Here is an 11,903-nt window from a genome sequence, read left to right as displayed (position 1 = left end):
AGGATTCTGAATTTTGTTCATCTATCTTAACCTTGAGGCCAATATTGTGCTTTGGCTTCTTCTTCGAAACTACACATCTCGTTTCATGGACTTCAAATGTTGAAAGCATTTCTTCTAAGGTGACAACTTCTAAATCTTTAGAAATATAGTAAGCATCTACTAATAATGCCCACTTAGTAGATCTAGGAAATGCATTAAGTGTGTACCTTAGCGAATCTCGAATGCTTACCTTTTCTCCTAGAATCGTGAGTCCAGTGATTAGTTCTTCATTCTTGAGTGAAGATGTGCAACGATTTCTTCAACTTTCAATTTTATGTTGCTTAACTGATTCCTTAGCAGATCTCGTCTCACGAGCTTAGCTTCGGACGTCCCTTCGTGTAGCTCAAGAAACTTCTCCCAAAGCTCCTTTGCTGAGTTATAAGCACCGATTCGGTTGACTTCTTGAGGCGGTAGGACGTCCAGCAGATGGAACTCTTCTTTATTGTTTGCCACGAAGTCGACCTGCTCCTTCTCCATCCACTAGTATTCTTCCTTGCCTTCGGGTGCTACAAAATCAAATTTCATTATTAAAAGTAATTAAAAGTCAGTTTTAAAGAATACCTTCATTTTCTTTTTCCAGCTCGCAAACTCCCTCTCGAACTTTGGTGGGTAGATGCTCGGTCCGACCATCTCGTGTTCTTCGTTTGACAGTTAGTCCTCCTGAAACGTCCTGACTCTGATACCACTTGTTAGTACTCTTGGTGGCCGGCTAGAGGGGGTGAATAGCCCCTGCACAAATCAAAATAAAAATACCTTCCTTAAACTTATAACTTAATATAACACTTACATAAGAAATAAATAAAAGAATTAAAAGAAAGAGACACCGAGAATTTACTTGGTTACAACTGGTGAGGTTGTTAATCCAAGGAAGTTAAAGCGCACTTGAAAATATCCTTCAGGTGGAGAAGCCTCTTTACAGTAATGAACACACAAAAAGATGAAGCTAAACAGAAAAGAAAAAGCGTACAAGTGTTGTTTGGATATTTCTAGTTGTTATTTAGCTTTGGGAGCAAGACTGCTTATATAGCCTTGCTCGGGGCACCTGGAAGGGTTCCAGGTGCTTGGAGAGGGATAAAATTTTATCCTCTTCACAACGGATCATGGCCAAACGCGATCTGGATAAAATTTGATTCCGGGCGCTCGGACTCAGTCGGGGCGCCCGGACCACGAAAGTCAACCAAGTTGACCTTTTCAGTTCGGGCCTTCCGCTCCGGTTTCGCTCGCCTCGGTCCGGGTCTTCCGCTCTGGTTCCTCTTGCTTGGGTGATTTCGACCATCTAGAATAGTGTTGGTTGGTCCTAGAAAGATCGTACCGGTTCCACTGTACAAAAATTTTGTACAAGTGTCGAACCTTTTCTAAACAACCTATTGTGTTCTTTAGAAATTAAATTAGGAATCGCAAACGGAACTTAACATTATTGATTCCAAATTTAACTTATCTGTTCTTGATGGTTTATATTTGGATCGCAAGCAGAACTTAACACTATTGATCCAAATCCACCTATGTTATAAAGTTGATTAAATATTTATTTCTAAAATCGGCTCCCAGGTCAAACATGGCGAGACACTAGGCCTTCTTGGATATGAGATCATCCACCACTGCCTCGACAAAGCCTTTAATGGAAATTCAATATTTAATTTCCTAAAATAAAATTAGGTTTAACCGAAAAGAACAATCGAATCACAAATTCGAAAAACAAAAAAAAACACAACTTCGAAACAAATCAGAAATTCTAGAATCATGTGCCTCTTGTGTTTGGAATTCTAACAAAGAAGAACTAGTATGATGCGGAAAATAATTACTAGTTATACCTCTTCTTTGTATGCTAATAACCTCGAGATCTTCTGCCGTATACCTCGCCTCCTCTTGGACGTCATGTGGGCGACGATCCTCCAAGATGAACACCACCCAAAGTTCCTCCTCCTTCTCTAGTATTCGGCCACCACCACCACCAAGGAACAAAAAAGAGCAAGGGGAAAAGAAAGAAGAGAGAGGCTGACCACAATGAAGAGCTCCAACAAGAGAATAAGAATTGATTCAATCCCTACTTCTCCTCTTCTTCTCCTTCTCTTTGTATCCGGCCACACAAAGTAACCACAAGAGGTGGCCAGCCCTAGCATGAAGAGAAGCAAGGGCCGACCCTTAGGAGAAGACTAGAGAGAAGAGAGAAAAGAATAGATTGCTCCATGAGGCCTCTCCTCCCCTTCTTTTATATTACTTGCCCAAGGAAAATAAGGAAAGATTTTTACATTTTCTCTTGTTTTACATTTTCCTCTTTTATTTTTCCTTTTCCTTCCTCTTGATTGATTCAATTATTGATTGGCCGGCCCCTTGCTTGGGCACCAAGCAAGGGTGGCCGACCCCTTAAAAGAGGGAAAAAAACTTTGTAAAAATTTTATAAGCAAAGAAGGAAAAGCTCTTATAAAATTTTACAACCTCTCTTTTAATTCCTTAAAGTGGATGTTAAAAAAAGAAAGTTTTTAGAATTAAAACCAAGTTTTAAAATTTAAAACTTCTCTTCTGAAATTTCCTTTTTTAACATGGTTACAAAAATAGAAAGTTTCAAATTTTAAACTCCTTTCCTTTTTTCTAAAACCATGAGGATGGTTAAAAAGGAAAGTTTTAAAACTTTTAAACTTTCTTTTAAACCATGTGACCTAATTCAAATAAGGAAAGTTTTATATTTTAAAATCTCTCTTTTAAAACTTGTAGATATTTACAAAGAGAAGATTTTAAAAAATTCAAAACGCCCATCCTAGTTTGAATTTTGTGGCCGACCCCCTTTACAAAACTTGAGGCCGGCCCCTTTAGAGAAGATGGTGGCCGACCCTTGGCTTGGTCACCAAGCCTTGGGTCGGCCCCCTCTTGGACACCAAGATGAGCTTTATATAGATGGACTTGAGGCTTTAATGAGGCTACGACAGGGACCTAGAGGAGAAATTGGTTTTGATCTTCCGACGAGCTTGAGTATCCCGTGTTCGCCCCGAACACACAACTCAAGTTCATCAATAATAACTCATTCCACTAGAGAGTTATTATTGCACTACCGCACCAATCCCAAATTACATTATGGACTCCTTCTTATCATGAGTGTGTTAGTCTCCCTGTGTTTAAGATATCGAATGTCCACTAATTAATTGAGTTACTGACAACTCATTTTAATTAATGTCTTAATCCAAGAGTAGTACCACTCAACCTCATTGTCATGTTGGACTAAGTCCACCTGCAGGGTTTAACATGACAATCCTTATGAGCTCTTCTTGGGGACATTCTCAACCTAGATTACTAGGACACAGTTTCCTTCTATAATCAACAACACACACTATAAATAATATCATTTTCCAACTTATCAGGCTTATTGATTTATCGAACTAAATCACACCATTTGATAAATCAAAGAAATAAATATTAAGTATATGTGTTTGTTATTATATTAGGATTAAGAGCACACACTTTTATAATAACAGAGGTATTGTTCTTTTATTTAGTCAGTATAAAAGGAAACTACCTCAAATGATCTTGGTCAATATACTTATACTGTACTAGTGTAATTTATCAGTCAAGATAAACTAATACTTAATTACACTACGACTATTCCAATGGTTTGTTCCTTTCCATCTCAGTCGTGAGCTACTGTTTATAATTTATAAGGAATTAATAACATGATCTTCTGTGTGTGACACCACACACTATGTTATCTACAATATAAATCAATTGAACAACTACACTTAGCATATAAATGTAGATATTGACCAATGTGATTCTTTTATTTCAAATATAAATATTTACAAAAAGCTAAGCTTTTAGTATACACTCTAACAATCTCCCACTTATACTAAAAGACTAAGCTGCCATATCTGCTGCTATACATCTAATTCCCAACCCTTCAACATGCCCATCAAAAGCTCTAGCCTTAAGGGCCTTAGTGAAAGGATCTCTTAGGCTATCATCTGATGCAATCTAGGCGGCAACAACTTCTCCTCATTATACGATGTCTCGTATTGGGTGGTACTTGCGCTCTATTGTGTTTACTTGCCTTATGGACTTATAGTTTCTTCGAGTTTACTACTGCACCATTATTATTACAAAAATTGTAATAATTTTTGGACAAACCAGAAATCATGTCTAAGTCCATCATGAAGTTTCTGAGTCATATAACTTCTATGGCTGCCTCAGAGGCTGCCACATACTCAGCTTCTATGGTGGAGTCCGGAAAAGCACCTATGTTTAACACTCCTCCATAGTTATGGCTTCACCTCCTAAAGTAAGCACAAAACCCCGAGGTCGTCTTACTATTGTTCCTATCTGATTGGAAGTCAAAATCCGTGTAACCCACATGGATCAAATTATCTGCCTAGTAAATTAGCATATAATCTCTAGTCCCTCTAAGATACTTTAATATATGCTTTACGGCAGTCTAGTGTCCCGGTCCTGGGTTACTTCGATATCTGCTAACTATGCCCTGGGCAAAACAGATATCCAGTCTCGTGCACAACATAACATACATTAGGCTTCCGACAACCAAAGCATAAGGAATTACCTTCATGTCCTTTTATCTCCTTTGATGTCTTTGGAGACATCTCTTTAGATAAAGCTACTCCATGCTGAAAAGGTAAGAAACCTTTCTTGGAGTTTTGCATGCTAAAACGAGCTAGAATTGTATGAAGCTTGGGATAAGCACAACATTCTTTTCTTGTGATCATTTTGATCCCGAGAATATGTGCACATGCTCCCAAGTCTTTCATATCGAATTGCTTGGACAACCATATCCTTACTTCCGACAACACTTTGATATTGTTTCCAACTACCATAAATGTCATCTACGTATAGTACAAGAAATACCACCACGTTTCTATCACACTTCTTGTATACACAAGACTTATTCGGTCACTGAATAAATCTATGCGATTGGATTACTTTATTAAATCGGATGTTCCAAGACCTTGAAACTTTGTTTCAGTCCATAAGAAGACCGATTGAGCTTACATACTAGATGCTCTTTGTCTTTTGTAATGAACCCCTCTGGTTGCTTTATATGGATACTTTCTTCAAGACTTCCATTAAGGAAAGCTGTCTTGACATCCACTTGCCAAATCTTATAGTCCATATGAGCAGCAATAGATAAAAGAATCCGGATAGACTTAAGCATGACTACCAGTAAAAGGTTTCCCTTTTTCAACAAGCCTTGCTTTGAAAGTTTCCACCTTCCCGTCTATCCCTCTTTTCCTATTATAGACCCAATTTTCTCCCAATGGCTTTTACACCATTTGGTGGTTCTATAAGCTTCCAGAATTTATTAGAATACATATATTCTAATTCTGTATTCATTGCTCTTTGTCAAGATGCTGCATCTTTATCTTGGAGCGCTTCGTCATATGTCCGGGGATCAGGTTCATGTTCACTAGGGATCAAGTCCAAAGACTCTCCCAAAATATGAATCTTTCAGGTTGCCAACAATCCTCCCACTACGATGAGGCACTATCTGTAATTGTGTATCATTTATGATACGTGTTGTAGTTTCTTGTGATATTTCATCGTGTACAGTTGGTACTAGATTAAACGTGTTCTTTATTATTTCTTTAAGAACAAATTTACTTATGGGCTTGTGGTTAATTACATAGTCCTTTTCTAAAAATCAGGCATTGGTGTTAACAATGACCTTCTGATTTTTAGGACTATAAACCTCCTTTCGTTTATCTAGGATAACCCACAAACAAGTGAACTTCTGTCCAACTTATCAGCATCTCACATGTGCTAGACTACCCCGAATCCGAATATGCTTCATATTAGGCTTATGCCAATTCTGCAATTCTATGGGAGTAGAGAGTTCTGACTTAGGAGGTACTATGTTCACTTTCGTTTTCAGAGTATATCCTTAAAACGAATTTGGTAATTTTCTGAATAACTCATCATCGATCTAATCATTTCTATAAGAGTCATATACCTTCTTTCTTCTACACCATTCTGTTGGGGTGTACCAGGTGCAGTTAGTTGGGATTGAGTCCCGACTTCTGATAAGTGACTCCTAAACTCTCCTAAGAGGTACTTGCCACTACGATCTCAGCGTAGTGTCTTGATACTTTTACCTTGACGTTACTCCACATTAGCCTAATACTCTTTGAACTTATCAAAGCACTTAGACTTATGGCGCATTAAGTAAATGTACCTGTATTTTGAATAGTTGTCTATAAAATAGATGAAATATTCGAAACCACCTCTTTCCTAAATAGTCATAGATCCACACAAATCAGAATGAACCAATTCCAACACATTTTTGACTCTATACCCCTTAGACTTAAAAGCTTCTTAGTTATTCTTCCTTCCAAGTAAGACTCGTAGGTTGGAAAGGTTTCCACTACCAATGAACCCAAAAGTTCATCGGCTATTATCCTTTGAATCCTACTTAAGTCAATGTGACCTAGCCTTAGATGCCAAAGATATGGTTCATTTCCGAAGGTTTCTTTCTCTTATTAGAGTTAGAAAATGTGTTATTAATTTCTAATTTGTCGCATTGTGGAAGTTATAAATTGTCAACCAACGTACTAGAACAGATAACTTCCCTTTTTTTCTTGATAACAACTTTGTTATCAAAAGAGACAGTATATCAATCCTTAAATAGTTTTAGAAACTGAAATCAAGTTCTTTCTAAAACTTAGTACGTCAAGACAATCAATATTTTATTCCTTTCAAAGGATAAACATCTCCCACTGCAACAGCTGCTACTTTCGCAGCAGTGCCCATGGTGATTTTCTCTTCATATAGTTGTCGGATTTCCTGGAACCCCTGCAATAAATTATAGGCATGATCAGTGGCTCCTGAATCTACACACCAGGTACCGGTAGATAACACCACTAAACATGTTTCAACAACTAATGAATAAAATACCCCTATATTGTTCTTGGTTCTGAGATGACAGTCCATCTTAGAGTTCAAGTTTTTGTTTCCAATCTTAATTGGGACTACTAAGTCTATTCTATAATATAACAGTTAGGGGATTAACAAACATTTGAAATCCTAAGAATCACAAAAATATTTGATCAAGACTAACACCTTAAAATCCTCATGAATTTTGTATGACACGATAGTGTGGACGTATACAAAATCAAAGAGGAGATTTTATCCATTAATTTATTATCTTGTCAACCTAACTTTATGACAAATAGAATTAATAGTTGGTTTATCTTTGATCAAATATTTGGTCAAAACTTTGAATTTAAAATAATATTGATTCCTCAAAACAATATCATTTAAATTCACCAACACCTTAAACACCGTGAATTTTGCATGCCACGATAGTGTGGACATATACAAAATTGAACATTTGTGAGAGGAGGGTTATACCCATTAATAACCTTGTCAACCTATCTTCATGACAAATAAAATTACCTCAAACACCGTGAATATTGCATGCCATAATAGTGTGGACGTATACAAATTCAAACATTTGTAAGAGGGGTTTTACCCATTAATTTTATTATCTTGTCAACCTGACAAATAAAATTACCTCAAACACCGTGAATTTTGCATGCCACGATAGTATGGACGTATACAAAATTGAACATTTGTAAGAGAGAGTTTTAATTTTATTATCTTGTCAACCTATCTTTATGACAAATTAATAGTTGGTTTTCCTTCGGTCACACAAATAATAGTAGTGACTCCGATGGGGAGGATACTATTAAATGTGCCTAAGTGTATACCATTACTTTATACTTAGTCCATTAATTAAGATTATGCCCCTTCCGATGGGGAAGATCACACACTCTTAATTAATTTCCTATAACCATCCAAAATGGAAGTTTAATCTAGTGATTCGCAAACAAACTCATCCAATATGGAGGAAGGCACTCAGAGCCAACGCACAAGTTTGTTTGCATTACTTACAAACCAGTAATGAATACCGTGAAATTTATTTAAAAATATCCCTCTCCCACTTAGTTATTTAAGGTGAGGAATTTTAATCTATGCAAGCATACATCACATGCGCACACACACATCACAATAAATAAAAGCAATAAATTTGAAAATTAATTTTCCAACTATTATGGCCTTTTCCATCAATGTCCTCTATGTGCACTAACCCTAGCTGTTGCAATCTTTAGCCACCGCTATCGGGTCCAGTCGTCGCATCTATCTTGCTTCTTATTCCGCTGCGCCTCTGGTCCTCTAATAGCACTATGCCTCACAAGGATACGATTCGCGACAAAAATAGAATTTTACATATATCGATCCTATATTCCACGAAGGAATGCACATGTAATCTAGATCGAAAATAAAATTCTAAAATCCTAGGGCTAATACAGCTCCTGTTGTATTAGTCACATACAATCATGCACACATAAAAATAATGCCCTTGACATGTCCAAGGGTCCAATCACACACAACATATATAAGACATAATAGTTGGAGCCTGCAACCAAAGAGTTAGCACATCCTACTATTATCCTGCCTAAATTATGTATGACATGAGCATAATTAACTGAAAACCAAAACACACAGAGGCAAACCCTAGCTTTGATACCAATTGTTGGTTGGTCCTAGGAAGATCGTATCAGTTCCACTGTACAAAAATTTTGTACAAGTGTCGAACCTTTCCTAAACAACCTATTGTGTTCTTTAGAAATTAAATTAGGAATCGCAAACGGAACTTAACATTATTGATTCCAAATTTAACTAATCTGTTCTTGATGGTTTAGATTTGGATCACAAGCGGAACTTAACACTATTGATCCAAATCCACCTATGTTATAAAGTTGATTAAATATTTATTTCTAAAATCGGCTCCCAGGTCAAGCATGGCGGGGCACTAGGCCTTCTTGGGTATAGAATCATCCACCACTGCCTCGACAAAGCCTTTAATAGAAATTCAATATTTAATTTCCTAAAATAACATTAGGTTTAACCGAAAAGAACAATCGAATCACAAATTCGAAAAATAAAAAAAAAACACAACTTCGAAATAAATCCGAAATTCTAGAATCATATGCCTCTTGTGTTTGGAATTCTAATAAAGAAGAACTAGTATGATGCGGAAAATAATTACTAGTTATACCTCTTCTTTGTATGCTAATAACCTCGAGATCTTCTGCCGTATACCTCGCCTCCTCTTGGACGTCGTGTGGGCGACGATACTCCAAGATGAACACCACCCAAAGCTCCTCCTCCTTCTCTAGTATTCGGCCACCACCACCACCAAGGAACAAAAGAGAGCAAGGGGAAAAAAAAGAAGAGAGAGGTCAGCCACAATGAAGAGCTCCAACAAGAGAATAAGAATTGATTCAATCCCTACTTCTCCTCTTCTTCTCCTTCTCTTTGTATCCGACCACACAAAGTAACCACAAGAGGTGGCCACCCCTAGTATGAAGAGAAGCAAGGGCTGACCCTTAGGAGAAGACTAGAGAGAAGAGAGAAAAGAATAGATTGCTCCATGAGGCCTCTCCTCCCCTTCTTTTATATTACTTGCCCAAGGCAAATAAGGAAAGATTTTTACAAAAATTAAAATCTTCCTCTTATTTTTCCTTTTCCTTCCTCTTGATTGATTCAATCATTGATTGGTCAGCCCCTTGCTTGGGCACCAAGCAAGGTTGGCCGCCCCCTTAAAAGAGGGAAAAAAAAACTTTGTAAAAATTTTGTAAGCAAAGAAGGAAAAGCTCTTATAAAATTTTACAACCTCTCTTTTAATTCCCTAAAGTGGATGTTAAAAAAGGAAAGTTTTAAAAATTAAAACCAAGTTTTAAAATTTAAAACTTCTCTTCTAAAATTTTCTTTTTTAACATGGTTACAAAAATAGAAAGTTTCAAATTTTAAACTCCTTTCCTTTTTTCTAAAACCATGAGGATGGTTAAAAAAGGAAAGTTTTAAAACTTTTAAACTTTCTTTTAAACCATGTGACCTAATTCAAATAAGGAAAGTTTTATATTTTAAAATATCTCTTTTAAAACTTGTAGATATCTACAAAGAGAAGATTTTAAAAAATTCAAAACACCCTTCATAATTTGAATTTTGTGGTCGGTCCCCTTTACAAAACTTGTGGCTGACCCCTTTGGAGAAGATGGTGGCAGACCCTTGGCTTGGTCACCAAGCCTTGGGTCAGCCCCCTCTTGGACACCAAGATGAACTTTATATAGATGGACTTGAGGCTTTAATGAGGCTACGACAGGGACCTAGAGGAGAAATTGATTTTAACCTTCCGACAAGCTTGAGTATCCCGTGTTCGCCCCGAACACACAACTCAAGTTCATCAATAATAACTCATTCCACTAGAGAGTTATTATTGCACTACCGCACCAATCCCAAATTACATTATGGACTCCTTCTTATCATGAGTGTGTTAGTCTCCCTGTGTTTAAGATATCGAATGTCCACTAATTAATTTACTGATAACTCATTTTAATTAATGTCTTAATCCAAGAGTAGTACCACTTAACCTCATTGTCATGTCGGACTAAGTCCACCTGTAGGGTTTAACATGATAATCCTTATGAGCTCTTCTTGGGACATTCTCAACCTAGACTACTAGGACACAGTTTCCTTCTATAATCAACAACACACATTATAAATAATATCATTTCTCAACTTATCAGGCTTATTGATTTATCAAACTAAATCACACCCTTTGATAAATCAAAGAAATAAATATTAAGTATATGTGCTTGTTATTATATTAGGATTAAGAGCACACACTTCTATAATAACAGAGGTATTGTTCTTTTATTTAGTCAGTATAAAAAGAAACTACCTCAAATGGTTTTGGTCAATATACTTATACTATACTAGTGTAATTTATCAGTCAAGATAAACTAATACTTAATTACACTACGACTATTTTAATGGTTTGTTCCTTTCCATCTCAGTCGTGAGCTACTATTTATAATTTATAAGGAATTAATAACATGATCTTCTGTGTGTGACACCACACACCATGTTATCTACGATATAAATCAATTGAACAACTACACTTAGCATATAAATGTAGATATTGGCCAATGTGATTCTTTTATTTCAAATATAAATATTTACAAAAAGCTAAGCTTTTAGTATACACTCTAACAAATAGGGCTTACTCGAACCCAACTTCCGACCTTCTTGAGCAAGCTTCTGCTCCGGCTTCTTGTCCCTCGGAAATGTCGTGCGCCTCTTTCTCGTCTGCCTGCGTACTCTTCCACAGCACCTCGTATCTCAGACATATAGAGCCCGTCGACTCTCTCCCGTGCTATCCTTCTCGCTAGCTGCTCTTTTGCTCAACACCCTGTGCTCCTAAGTTTTTGTACACTTAAATACAAGGTTAAACATAACAGTACCTAACTTAACTTGTTTGCTCACATCAAAATAATCCTGAGGTACCAACATAGTCCACCATGGACATCCATTCGAGTGTTCTTGAAAAAGCATTTAGTGCATACCTTAGCGAGTCTCTATTTGCTACCTTTTCTCTAAGATTCGTGAATTCGATGATTAGCTCCTTAATTCTTGCGTGTAGATGAGCTACTAATTCTTCCTTTTCCATCCAGAGATTGCTAAGTTGTTTCTGGGGTAGGTTCAGTCTTGCAAATTTCACCTCTGAGGTTCCTTTGTGCAACTCCAAAAACTTCTCCTAGAGTTCTTTCGTCGAGTTGTGGCTACCGATTATATTGACTTCCTAGGGTGAAAGTACACTCAGCAAGTGGAATTCGGCTCGTCCGTTTGCTAAAGTTTGCTTGTTCCTTTTTGGTCCACAAGTATTCTTTTTTTTTCTAGTCCATGGTGATCTTTAGGTGCTACACAACCATACTTGATTATTAACAAAATTTCGAAGTCAGTTTTAAAGAATGTCTCCATTCGCTTTTTTTCACATCGTAAACTCCCCCTCAAACTTTGACGGATAG

This window comes from Zingiber officinale, chromosome 6B, assembly GCF_018446385.1.
Source record: "Zingiber officinale cultivar Zhangliang chromosome 6B, Zo_v1.1, whole genome shotgun sequence".
Classification (NCBI taxonomy): domain Eukaryota; kingdom Viridiplantae; phylum Streptophyta; class Magnoliopsida; order Zingiberales; family Zingiberaceae; genus Zingiber; species Zingiber officinale.
The sequence above is the reverse complement of the archived record's forward strand: the minus strand, read 5'-3'. Positions refer to the sequence as shown.